The 12,107-nt window shown below is 44.6% G+C and overlaps 1 protein-coding gene and 1 pseudogene across 6 annotated transcripts in view; one reads left to right on the top strand and one right to left on the bottom strand.

Moving 5' to 3' along the window:
* The window catches only part of LOC105531896, a 15,135-nt pseudogene extending 3,643 nt beyond the window's left edge, over positions 1 to 11,492 (bottom strand). The window contains exon 1 of the transcript XR_001004882.1: positions 11,352 to 11,492. The product of XR_001004882.1 is annotated as a 60S ribosomal protein L35a pseudogene (transcript). The remainder of the gene's footprint in view (positions 1 to 11,351) is intronic.
* Positions 1 to 12,107, top strand: part of KDM4C (lysine (K)-specific demethylase 4C) — a 443,327-nt gene that overhangs the window by 16,931 nt on the left and 414,289 nt on the right. The gene's annotated exons all lie outside the window — the stretch shown is intronic.

Below are 12,107 nucleotides of genomic sequence, written 5' to 3' on the forward strand. Positions count from 1 at the left end.
ATCTCGGCTCACTGCAAGCTCTGCCTCCCAGGTTCTCGCTGTTCTCCTGCCTCAGCCTCCCGAGTAGCTGGGACTACAGGCGCCCGCCACCATGCCCGGCTAATTTTTTTTTTTTTTGTATTTTTAGTAGAGACCGGTTTTCTACTACATCCTGTTAGCCAGGATGATCTCGATCTCCTGACCTCGTGATCCGCCCGCCTCGGCCTCCCAAAGTGCTGGGATTACAGGCGTGAGCCACCGCACCTGGCACAAATTATTTTCTTTCAATTTTTTTCTTTTTCTTTTTTGAGACGGAGTTTCATTCTTTACCTATGCTGGAGAGTGAAGTGGCGCCATCTCAGCTCACTACAACCTCTGCCCCCTGGGTTCAAGCACTTGTCCTGCCTCAGCCTCCTGAGTAGCTGGGATTCCAGGTGCGTGCCACCCCCCCATGCCTGGCTAATTTTTGTATTTTTAGTAGAGAAAGATTTCACCATGTTGGCCAGGCCGGTCCCAAACTCTTGACTGCAGGTGATCCACCCATCTTGGCCTCCCGAAGTGCTAGGATTACAAGTGTGAGCCACAGTGCCTGGCTTTTCTTTTTCTTTTTTTTTGACAAGGTCTCACTCTGTCACTCAGGCTAGAGTGGAGTGTTGAGATCATGGCACACTGCAGCCTCGACCTCCCAGACTCCAGTGATCCTCCTGCCTCAGCCTCCTGAGTAACTGGGATTACAGGTGCACACTACCATGGCTGGCTAATTTTTTAATTTTTTTGGAGAGACATAGTCTCCCTATATTGCCCAGCCTCGTCTCGAACTCCTGAGCTTAAGCGATCCTCCTGCCTCAGCCTCCCATTGTACTGGAATTACAAGCTGTGCACAGCCACAGTGTGCAAATACTACCATAAATTACCATTTTTAAAAAAACAGAAGCAGATACTTTAGACAAATTATTGTTTATTTAATGCCAGTGTTGTCGTCGATACTATAGTTTATGATTATTTAAAAGTTAAAAGTATTTTACCAAATGAGCTACACTTGATTGTCCATTTAATCTGTCAGTTTTATCTGTATAGGTATTCATAGGCCAGGCGTGGTGGCTCATGCCTATAATCCCAGCACTTCGGGAGGCTGAGATGGGTGGATCACTTAGGCCAGGAGTTTGAGACCAGCCTGGTCAACATGGTGAAATCTTGTTTGGACTAAAACAAAAATTAGCTGGGTGTCATAGTGCATGCTTATAATCCCAGCTACTCAGGTCGCTGAGATAGGAGAATTGCTCGAACCCAGAAGACGGAGGTTGCAGTGAGCCAAGACTGCACCATAGCACTCCAGCCTGGGTGACAGAGTGAGACTCTGTCTCAAAAAAAAAAAAAAAAGAAAATGTGTAGGTATTCGTAGATGTGTTACTGGTTGTGTAATAGAGTAAGATTGGGGGAAGAGACCTAGGCAAGTTATTTCCTTTTTAAGGTCTTGGATACAAATGCATAACCAAACCCTAGGCATTTGTTTTATTTATTTTTATTATTTATTTGTTTATTTTTGAGACGGAGTCTCGCTCTGTCGCCCAGGCTGGAGTGCAGTGGCACAATCTTGGCTCACTGCAAACTCTGCCTCCTGAGTTCAAGCAATTCTCCTGTCTCGCCTCCTGAGTAGCTGGGACTACAGGCGCATGCCACTACATCTGGTTAATTTTTGTACTTTGAGTAGAGACGGGGTTTCACCATATTGGTCAGGCTGGTTTCGAACTCCTGACCTCAAGTGATCCACCTGCCTCCGCTTCCCAAAGTGCTGGGATTACAGCACTGAGCCACCGTGCCTGGCCACTCTAGACATTTACATTAAAGTAATGTAACAAAATACAATGAAAAAACAGTTTACAGTCCTCTGTTGGGGTTCACAGTCCTTCACTGGGCATGCAGGTTTGTCTTCCTTTAGGTAATATACAAACATATGGAATTGTCAAATTAAAAAGCTTAGAGTAATTGCTTGACATACAGAAGGATTTCTTAAAGAATAGTTTTAGGCCGGGCACAGTGGCTCATACCTGTAATCCCAGCACTTTGGGAGGCCGAGGTGGGTGGATCGCTTGAGCTCAGAAGTTTGAGACCAGGCTGGGCAACATGGCAAGACCCCTTCTCTACTAAAAATACAAAAATTAGCCAGGTGTGGTGGCACACACCTGTAATCCCAGCTACTTGGGAGGCTGAGGCAGGAGAATCACTTGAACCTGGGAGGGGGAGATTGCAGTGAGCTGAGACTGTGCCACTGCACTCCAGCCTGGGTGACAGGGTGAAACTGTTTAAAAAAAAATTAGTTTTAACATAGAATTAAAACATTTTCTTCCTGATATTTATAGAAATATGTTACCTATATTGATTGTTTCATCTTTAAAAAAGGTTTTATATGAACTTGGAACATGCAAAAGACATAATATAGTTGTATGAATTCACCCAGATAACACTGTGTGTTTCTCTTCTACCTCATCCACCTTCTCTCCTTGGCAACTGTGTCCTGATTTTTGTGTTCCATATGCCCTTGCTTTAAAAAAATGGATTTTTTATGCATTTATCCTTAAAGAGTAGATTAAATTTTATTTTTTAGATTCGTGAAAGTGGATTTACGCTTTGGTTAGTTCAAGACTTTCTGAGATTCATCCATATTTATTTTCTTTTTTTGAGATGGAGTCTCGCTCTGTTGCCCAGGCCGGAGTGCAAGTGCAGTGGCACAGTCTCGGCTTACTGCAACCTCCGCCTCCCAGACTCAAGCAGTTCTCCTGTCTCAGTGTCCCGAGTAGCTGGGATTGCAGGCGTGTGCCACTACGCCCACCTAATTTTTGTATTTTTAGTAGAGATGGGGTTTCACCATGTTGGCCAGGCTGGTCTCGAACTCCTGACCTCAAGTAATCAGCCTGTCTGGCCTCCCAAAGTGCTGGGATTACAGGCGTGAGCTATTGCGCTTGGTGATTCATCCATATTTCTGGGAGTAGCTATGATTTGTTAATTTTCACTGCTGTATAGTTCCATCAGGTGAATATATTGTGATTCATTTACTTATTCTCTTGTAGATTGAATTTTGAGTTTTCAGTTTTTAACTGTTACAAAAATGTGATAATGAACATTATTGTACGTGTCTATTGTTGAACTTATGCTAGAATTTCTGTGGGCACTAGCAAATGGTTTTTTTTTTTGGAGATGGAGTTTTGCTCTTGTTGCCCAGGCTGGAGTGCAGTGGCACAAGCTCGGCTCTTCGCAACCTCTACCTCCCAGGTTCAAGCAGTTCTCCTGCCTCAGCCTTTGGAGTAGCTGGGATTACAGACATGGGCCACACACCCGGCTAGTTTCGTATTTTTAGTAGAGGCAGGGTTTCTCCATGTTGGTCAGGCTGGTCTCGAACTCCTGACCTCAGGCGATCCGCCTGCCTTGGCCTCCCAAAGTGCTGGGATTACAGGCGTGAGCCACTGCGCAAATGGTTTTTAAACCGTTGCACTACTGATGTTTTGGTGCTTGGCAGTTGCTTGTTGTGGGGACTTTCCTATGTTTAACAGCATATCTGGCTTCTACCCATTAGATGCAACTTGCACTCTTCCTCTTGTGACAAAAATGTCTCCAGGCATTGCCAATGTCCCCAAGGATACAAAATCACCCCTGGTTGAGAACCATTGTTACTTTTGATACGTGAACAATTAAAAATTATTTTTGTGTGTTGCCTATATCCCAAAGAAGGATAACACACCTTTCTCTTTTTTCTTTTTAGAGATGGAGGCCTCACTCTGTCTCCTGGACTAGAGTGTAGTGTGCGATCATAGCTCACTGAAGCCTTGAGCTCCTGGGCTCAGGGTAGTCTCCTGCCTTAGCCTTTTGGGTAATTGGAACTACAGGAATTACAGGTGCATGCCACCATGCCCAGCTCAACGCATCTTTCTTTGCTTTTTTGAAATGGAGTCTCGCGCTGTTGCCAGGCTGGAGTGCAGTGGCATGATCTTGGCTCACTGCAACCTCTGCCTGCTGGGTTCAAGCAATTCCTGCCTCAGCCTCCCCAGTAGCCGGGACTGCAGGTGCATGCCACCACGCCCAGCTAATTTTTTGTATTTTTAGTAGAGACGGGGTTTCCACCATGTTGGCCAGGATGGTCTTAATCTCTTGACTTCCCAACTTGCTACGATTACAGGCGTGAGCCACCGTGCCTGGCCTCAACACATCTTTCTTTGGCTCGAGTCCCATTTATCTTCAAGGCCCGTCTCAAACTCACTTTTTTTTTTTTTTAAGATGGAGTTTCGCTCTTGTTGGCCCAGACTGGAATGCAGTGGTGCTATCTTAGCTCACTGTCACTGCAACCTCTGCCTCCTGGGTTTAAGCGATTCTCGTGTCTCTGCCTCCCGAGTAGCTGGGATTACAGGCGCATGCCACCATGCCTGGGTAATTTTTGTGTTTTTAGTAGAAATGGGGTTTCACCATCTTGGCCAGGCTAGTCTCAAACTCCTGACCTCATGATCCACCCGCCTCGGCTTCCCAAAGTGCTGGGATTACAGGCGTGAGCCCCCGCGCCTGGCCTCAAACCCACTTTTTAAAGCCTTCTCCTACTGGGCCCATTTTTAGTCTTATCTTTTCCCCAGGAATTCCTGTAGCGCTTAGGTTTACCCTGAAGTTTTTATTGTCTTGTCTCGTAACTTTTCCAGGATTCCTCACCCTTCTGTATTTTCACCCCCTACCCCCAAGTACGGAAAGAATGGATTTTCACTTCCTAACAAAGAGGGAGAAATCTGTAGTCAATTGTCTAATCTGTATTGCTGTTGTTGATTTCCTTTGGACTTTAGTCAATTTAGGCAGCTATCTGGGAAGAATACTTTTTTTTTTTGAGACGGAGTCTCGCTGTCTTGCAGGCTGGAGTGCAGTGATCTCGGCTCATTGCAAGCTCCGCCTCCCAGGTTCACGACATTCTGCTGCCTCAGCCTCCCGAGTAAGTGGGACTACAGGCGCCCACCGGCACTCCCGGCTAATTTTTTGTATTTTTAGTAGAGACGGGGTTTCACTGTGTTAGCCAGGATGGTCTCGATCTCCTGACCTTGTGATCCACCCGCCTTGACCTCCCAAAGTGCTGGGATTACAGGCGTGAGCCACCGCGCCTGGCCGAATTCTTTTTATTAATATTATACTTTTGTTGTTTTCGTCTACAGCAGGGTGGAAGCAGGACTTAAGCACCCAAAGCTGTCTACACCATTCTGCTGCTTAAGTTCTCAGCAAAACTTCAGTAGCTCCTAGGCTTTCTCTTTTCAAAGCTAATTTTGAGTAGGTTTGTTAACCTCTTGATGTTCATGTTAAGTACTTAAATGTTAGCTGCTCTAGCTGTTAGTCATGCAAAGATTCTTCCTTCAGCTTCAGCTGGGCACATCTCCGGGGGCTGATGGGAGGACTTTTAGAATGACAATGTGGTCTGCCTCATTTTATCTTTTCTGTAGTGAGTGTAGCTCTTTCAGTAGTGAATGCCTGTGTTTTACATTTTTGAGATTGTTCCCTTTACCTAAGACAAGAAAGTTGTTATCTCTGTTCTCATTGCCCCCAGGTCCTTGAAGTTAAATTTTTTTTTTTTTTTTTTGAGACTCAGTCTTGCTCTGTTGCCCAGGCTGGAGTGCAGTGGCGTGATATTGGTTCACCGCAACCTCCACCTTCCTCCACCATGTTTGGCTAATCAAATGTAACATTCTTAACAAGTCATCCTCTAGATTTAAAATGGTTTGTAATTGCAAACTAAAATGGTTTCCAATTGCAAACCGAAAAATTTGAAATTCTTAAGTTTGACAGTCAAGATAACTAGTCCCATCATTCTATCATTTTTCTTCAAAACAAACAGCTTTTCAGGCCTCCCCCGCTCCCCGTAAAGACAGAATCTCAGTCTGTTTCCCAGACTGGAGTGCAGTGGCAAAATATAGCTCACTGCAGCCTTGAACTCTTGGTCTCAGGAAATCCTCCTTCCTCAGCCTCCTGAGTGGCTGGGACTGCAGGCATGCCACCATGCTTGGCTAATTTTTTCTTTTTTTTTTTTTGAGATGGATTCTCGCTTTGTTGCCAAGGCAGGAGTGCAGTGGTGCAATCTCAGCTTACTGCAACCTCTGCCTCCTGGGTTCAGGCAATTCTCCTGCCCCAACCTCCTGAGTAGCTAGGATTACAGGCACCTGCCACCATCCTGGCTAATTTTTGTGTTTTTAGTAGACACAGGGTTTCACCATGTTGGCCAGGCTGGTCTCGAACTCCTGACCTTAGGTGATCCTCCCGCTTGAGCCTCCTAAAGTCCTGGGATTATGGGCATGAGCCACCTCACCCGTCCTGGTTTTCAGGCCTTTATAGCTAAATAATTTATTCACTCAAGTGACAACTCTCTGCTTCCACAGCTAAATACAAAGATCTATCAGATTTTTCCAAGGCCCGGTGCAGTGGCTCATGCCTGTAATACCAGCACTTTGGGAGGCTGAGCCAGGAGGATCACCTAAGGTCAGGAGTTTGAGACCAGCCTGGCCAACATGGTGAAACCCCGCCTCTACTAAAAATACAAAATTTAGCTGGGCGTGGTGGCACATGCCTATAATCCCACTTACTTGGGAGACTGAGGCAGGAGAATCTCTTGAACCCAGGAGGCGGAGGTTGCAGTGAGCTGGGATCATGCCACTGCACTCCAGCCTGAGTAACAGAGCAAGACTCTGTGTCACAGTGTTACATGTGTGAGATCTATCTAGGTGGAGGTTTGGTGTCTTTTTTTTTTTTTAATGAGAAGGAGTCTCACATGTGCCCTGACTGGAGTGCAGTGGCCCGGCCAATTTTTTTGTATTTTTAATAGAGACAAGATTTCACCATGTTGGCCAAGCTGGTCTTGAACTCCTGACCTCAGGTGATCTACCTGCCTTGGCCTCCCAAAATGCTGGGATTACAGGCCTGAGCTACCTTGCCCAGCCCGATTAAAGTATTTTGATATGAAAAGACTTAGATTCAAAACTGAGCAGAGTAAGGAGAGAGTGGAAACCTGTAAGGCATTCTTCTTGCTGGAGCAGATGTAGCAGAAGTAGCTTGGGTCTGAAGAAATAGTTCTGGCACGATTCCTGACCCCCAGATCATAACTAATTTGATGTGTTCATGGAACAAACAGATGCCACAGCAACTTCATGCTCCCCAGATCTCAGTCAAGGTGCTATGAACTTGGACCCTGATCTTCTATTTGTAGTAGCAGTGGCAGTTCCCTTGACAGCTCCTGCTGCAACAGTGTTCTGGGAGACTTCCCTGGGGATCCAGCTGAGAGCCTGCTCTTGCAACCTTCAACAGTGCTCTAACACCAGTCAATATCAAATCCCTTTCTGCTTAAGTTAACCAGAGCAGTGTCTACTATGGGTAATTGAATCATGACTGATGCAGTTATCAAATATAAACTGATGACAATGGCAAGTGGGAAACCTGCTGTTTTACAAATACCAGATGTGCATCACATGGAGGTTTATTCACTCTTATTTGTGTTTTGATAATAATCCTTTCTAATAATTGGTTCCTTGGTGTAATCTTTATGAAATTAACCTGAATGGCTCAAAATTCATTTTGTATCACTGAATGCAATTACTAATTGAGCTATTTAACCAAACTAACCAGCCACCTACAGCTACTTAATCTTACTGGCCTACTATAGTAGAAGCTCTGAATCACCCTTATCTTAACCAGATAAGGGATACCATACATTCTCTCTGAAGAACACCACTGACGCTCACACACTTGGGTAAATAGGCTATGCTTATTATTAATATATCCAAGTACCAGTTGAATACTCAGCAAGTCCACAGTATTTCCAATCTAGTTTATGCCAGCTGTGTAAGTATGAGATATAATTAAAAATTATGTAAGTAGATTAGCTGTGAATACAACAATGTTATTGTTTCTACCAAATTTAACTTGAATCCTTTGGAAAGCACCATTAAAGAAGAGGTAATTCATTTTTAATCTCAAATGAGATGTGAGAATTGTAACAGTAAAAAGTTAGGAGATCGGGAATTTGTAAACATCTACAAGGATTCTGGCTCATATTGCTTCTCAAGTATCCTAATTCTCGTACTACTGTTAAAAACAACCCCCCCCCAACACACAAAAACAAAAGAGAAACTGGCCAGGTGCTGTGACTCACACCTGTAATCCCAGCACTTTGGGAAGCCAAGGCAGGCAGATCGCTTTGAGCTCAAGAGTCCAAGACCAGCCTGGAAACATGGCAAAACCTTGTCTCTCCAAAAAAATATGAAAATTAGCCAGATGTGGTGCTTTCCACCTGTAATCCCAGCTACTTGGGAAGGCTGAGGCGGGAGAATTGCTTGAACCCGGGAGGTAGAGGTTGCAGTGAGCCGAGATTGCGCCATTGCACTCCAGCCTGGACAACAAGAGTGAAACTCCATCTCAAAAAAAAAAAAAAAAAAAAAAAAGACTTTAATCATATTTGGAATGTCAAATATAATGTAGATTTCAGCTCTCCAGAGTGCAGTCTCTTGAAGGTGCAGATTCTTCAGGCATCGAGCACGTGATTTTCATTATGCCTGTGATGATTCAGTCTTGGCTTTCTCGTCTCTTCATCTTTTTTGGGGCCTTGCATTCTCTTGACTCTACTTTTCTCTGCTGATCTCTTTCCTTCTCTCATTCTTTGTTTATGCATATAGCAGACAGTGGGTGCCGTAGCCCCTCATGACATTGTCTTTGCTCTCTAGTTCTGAGTCCCCGGGGAGTGATTGTGCCAGCTTAGTCAATTGTAGTCTGTAGGAGTGGCTGCCTGAATTTACCCCTGTAGGCTGGGAAGCTTCTTTGGGGCAGGGGCTTTTTCTGAATGGTCTTATTACAAGGGCCAAGGTATAGTTGATTCTCATTATTTGCAGTAGTTATGCTCTATAAAGTCATTATAAACAATGAACTAGTGAATACTGAAATGTTGCTCATAGTGGAAGTACAAGTTTAGGTTCCTGTCAGTCTCTGGTCAGAACATTTTCATCAATTGATCAATATATAATCTTGTTTTTTGTGTGTTTTCTTTTTAAAGACACTGTATTTAATATATAATTGTTGATTTGTTAACATTGAACTCATGGCCAACAGCACTGCAACTCATGACTGAACCAACCTTATGAAACATGTATTTTTGTCATAAGCCATATAGCTATAAGCCATAAACCATACTATTCTTGTACTTAGAAACACAAGACAGCGCTTCAGCATTATGCTTGGGGGCCATTTTAAGCAGCTAAATCACCAACAGACAGTGCAAAAGTGCAAAAATCATGGCACTGAACAGACCATAGAATGGACACTTGTTTGCATTATGAGAGCTGAAACAGGAAAGCCTTTGTTTGGCCTCCGCTGGGAATGTGTGCATTAGGCAATTCAAATTTTTCATTGCTCTGTGCATGTCTGTGAATGACCGTATAAGTGGTGATACAAGTACTGATTTTGGAGTTATAATTTTTTTTTTTTTTTTTTTTTTTGAGATGGAGCCTCACTCTTGTGCCCAGGATGGCAGTGGTGTGCTCTTGGCTCACTTGCAACCTCCGCTTCCTGGGTTCAAGCTATTCTCCTGCCTCAGCTTCCTGAGTAGCTGGGATTAAAGGTGCCTGCCACCATGCCCGGCTAATTTTTGTGCTTTTAGTAGAGACAGGGTTTCATCACATTGGCCAGTCTGGTCTCGAACTCCTGACCTTGGGTGATCTGCCCGCCTTGGCCTCCCAGGTGCTGGGATTACAGGTGTGAGCCACCGTGCCCGGCCTGGTTATAAATAAATTTTAGTAAGTAGGTAAATTTGTAGATATGGAATCTATGAATAATGAAGATTGATGACGCCTGTGTGGAGTGTGGGTGAGGAGAGCATTTAAAAAGAACGTTATCAGTTGGTGGGTAGTGTTGCCCGAAAAGCTTTGTAAGGGAGTCAACGTGTAAGATAAAGTCTGAAAGATGAGTTTTGCTAGATAGGCACCACTGAGGATAGGACAAGCCAATAGCAAAGCAGTTATGAGTAGAATCTCAGATTAGGCTCAGTTCCCATCTTCTGCTCCTACTAGCTTGGGACTTTGAGCAAGCATTTTATTCTCCATCATTAGTGAAATAGGGATATTCATGGTCACTCTCTCAATGGAGTTCTTATGGGATTTAATGAAGAGAATGAACATTAATGCACTTAACAGATGTCTTGCTCACAGAAAGTATTTGGAACGGCATACGCGTGACACATATGTCTATATACAGCACCAGCAAAGGAGGGAAATGGCTTCACTCCCTTGGGAACATCGAGTGGCTTTAAGTGAAGCAAAGGTTTCAAGTGGGCAAAAGGGGTCTTTGAGGGCCAGGCACGGTGGCTCACGCCTGTAATCCCAGCACTTTGGGAGGCCGAGGCGGGCGGATCACGAGGTCAGGATATCGAGACCATCCTGGCTAACACGGCGAAATCCCGTCTCTACTAAAAATACAAAAAATTAGCCGGGCGTGGTGGCAGGCTCCTGTCATCCCAGCTGCCGGGAGGCTGAGGCAGGAGAATGGTGTGAACCCAGGAGGCGGAGCTTGCAGTGAGCCGAGATTGTGCCACTGCACTCCAGCCTGGGCGACAGAGCGAGACTCCGTCTAAAAAAAAACAAGAGTTGGGGCGTCTTTAAGGAGGGAGAGGAAAGGCAGGAGCTAGATTCATGGCTCTGTACTGGAACGATATTGAGCTATTGAAGAGTTTAAAAGAGGGATAACATCATCAGTTTTGTGTCCAGAAAGTTTGCTTTATGTTTTTATAGATGTATAGAAGAGAATTGAGGGTGATGAACTAAAGGGAAAATCAGCAAAGGCTCTTGGGGTGGTTGAAGAAAAAAAACGACAAAAGTCACTCAGGATAGTAATAGTTGGTATGGAGACTAGAGAATGGATATGAAAGATGCTCAGGATGTTTAATTGACTACAAAGGTCACCACTCAGGCGTGGAGAATAAGAGAAGGTAGGCTTGGGAAGGCTCTTGGGATTGTGATGTTGGCCTTGCAGTAGAAGATGGGGTTGGTGTATAGGAGATGCTTTCACTTTTCACTTCTTTCTCCATCTTTACCCTGGTGAAAGGTGGCTCCCACTGTTCTTGTTCTAAAGGCTTTTGTGGTGCTTTGTGCTTCCCTTTATTGCAGCACCTGACCTGTGGTATAATAACCGTCTGTGTACTTGTTCTTTCCTGCACTTGTAAGCTCTTTGAGGATTAGCTGTGGTCAGTGCTGCCCACAAAGAGGCAACCTAAACTGTGGATGGATTGAATGAATAAGGACTGAGACTGGGATACAGAAGCAGATTTTGGAGGATAGATTCCTTTTTATCCTTGTTAAGTTTCAGATTCATTGTTGTCTCTATACAGCTTTATATTCATCTTCAAATGGCTGTGCCAGCAGGCGCTTAGATTTACTGGACTGAGATTCATGGGAGAGAGGCCCAGGTCGCATTTTTCCGAGGTATTGGGAAGGACAGTTGAGGCCAGCGTGGATGAAGTCTCCCATAGTGTCTATGTTTGGTGGAAAGGGAAGATGACTGCAGAAAGGGCCTTGTAGCATAGCAGTAGTGGAGGGGTTGGCTGAGGAGTTAGGGGCATGGAAAGGAGTTCCAGAGAGGGCAGTGACCATCAGAGAGTGAGGAGGGGCTGGTTTCCCACCACCCACAAAAGCTGTGCCTGGAGAGGCCTTTCCAGTTTCAGAGGCTGCAGAAGGGTGGGTAAGAGGACTAAAAACAACATAATGGTTGTAGCAATTAAAAGGTCACTGGCAACTTTTTCTGGCGTGATTTCAATCCACTGGTGGAGGCAGACATCAGATTGCAGTGGGGATGAAGATTTGAGTTAGGAGGTGAACTGGACAAAGTGAGTGGAGGCCATTCTCTGTTGAGGTTTGTCTATGAGAGGTTGGGCAGAGAAGGCTGTAGCTTGGGTGAGTCTAGGAGGGGACATGGTATACAGGAAGCCTTTGAAAATTATATGGGAGAAATTTGAGCATCTGTAGGCAGTGAGGAAGAAACTCATCGAAGATATTTAATTTGAATGTTTTTTCTTTCTTTCTTTCAAAGCCAGCATGCAGATGTTACTATAACCTGGCAATATGCTAAATTCTTATATTTAGTGG

Source organism: Mandrillus leucophaeus, unplaced genomic scaffold, assembly GCF_000951045.1.
Source record: "Mandrillus leucophaeus isolate KB7577 unplaced genomic scaffold, Mleu.le_1.0 Scaffold92, whole genome shotgun sequence".
In the NCBI taxonomy this organism is placed as follows: Eukaryota; Metazoa; Chordata; class Mammalia; order Primates; family Cercopithecidae; genus Mandrillus; species Mandrillus leucophaeus.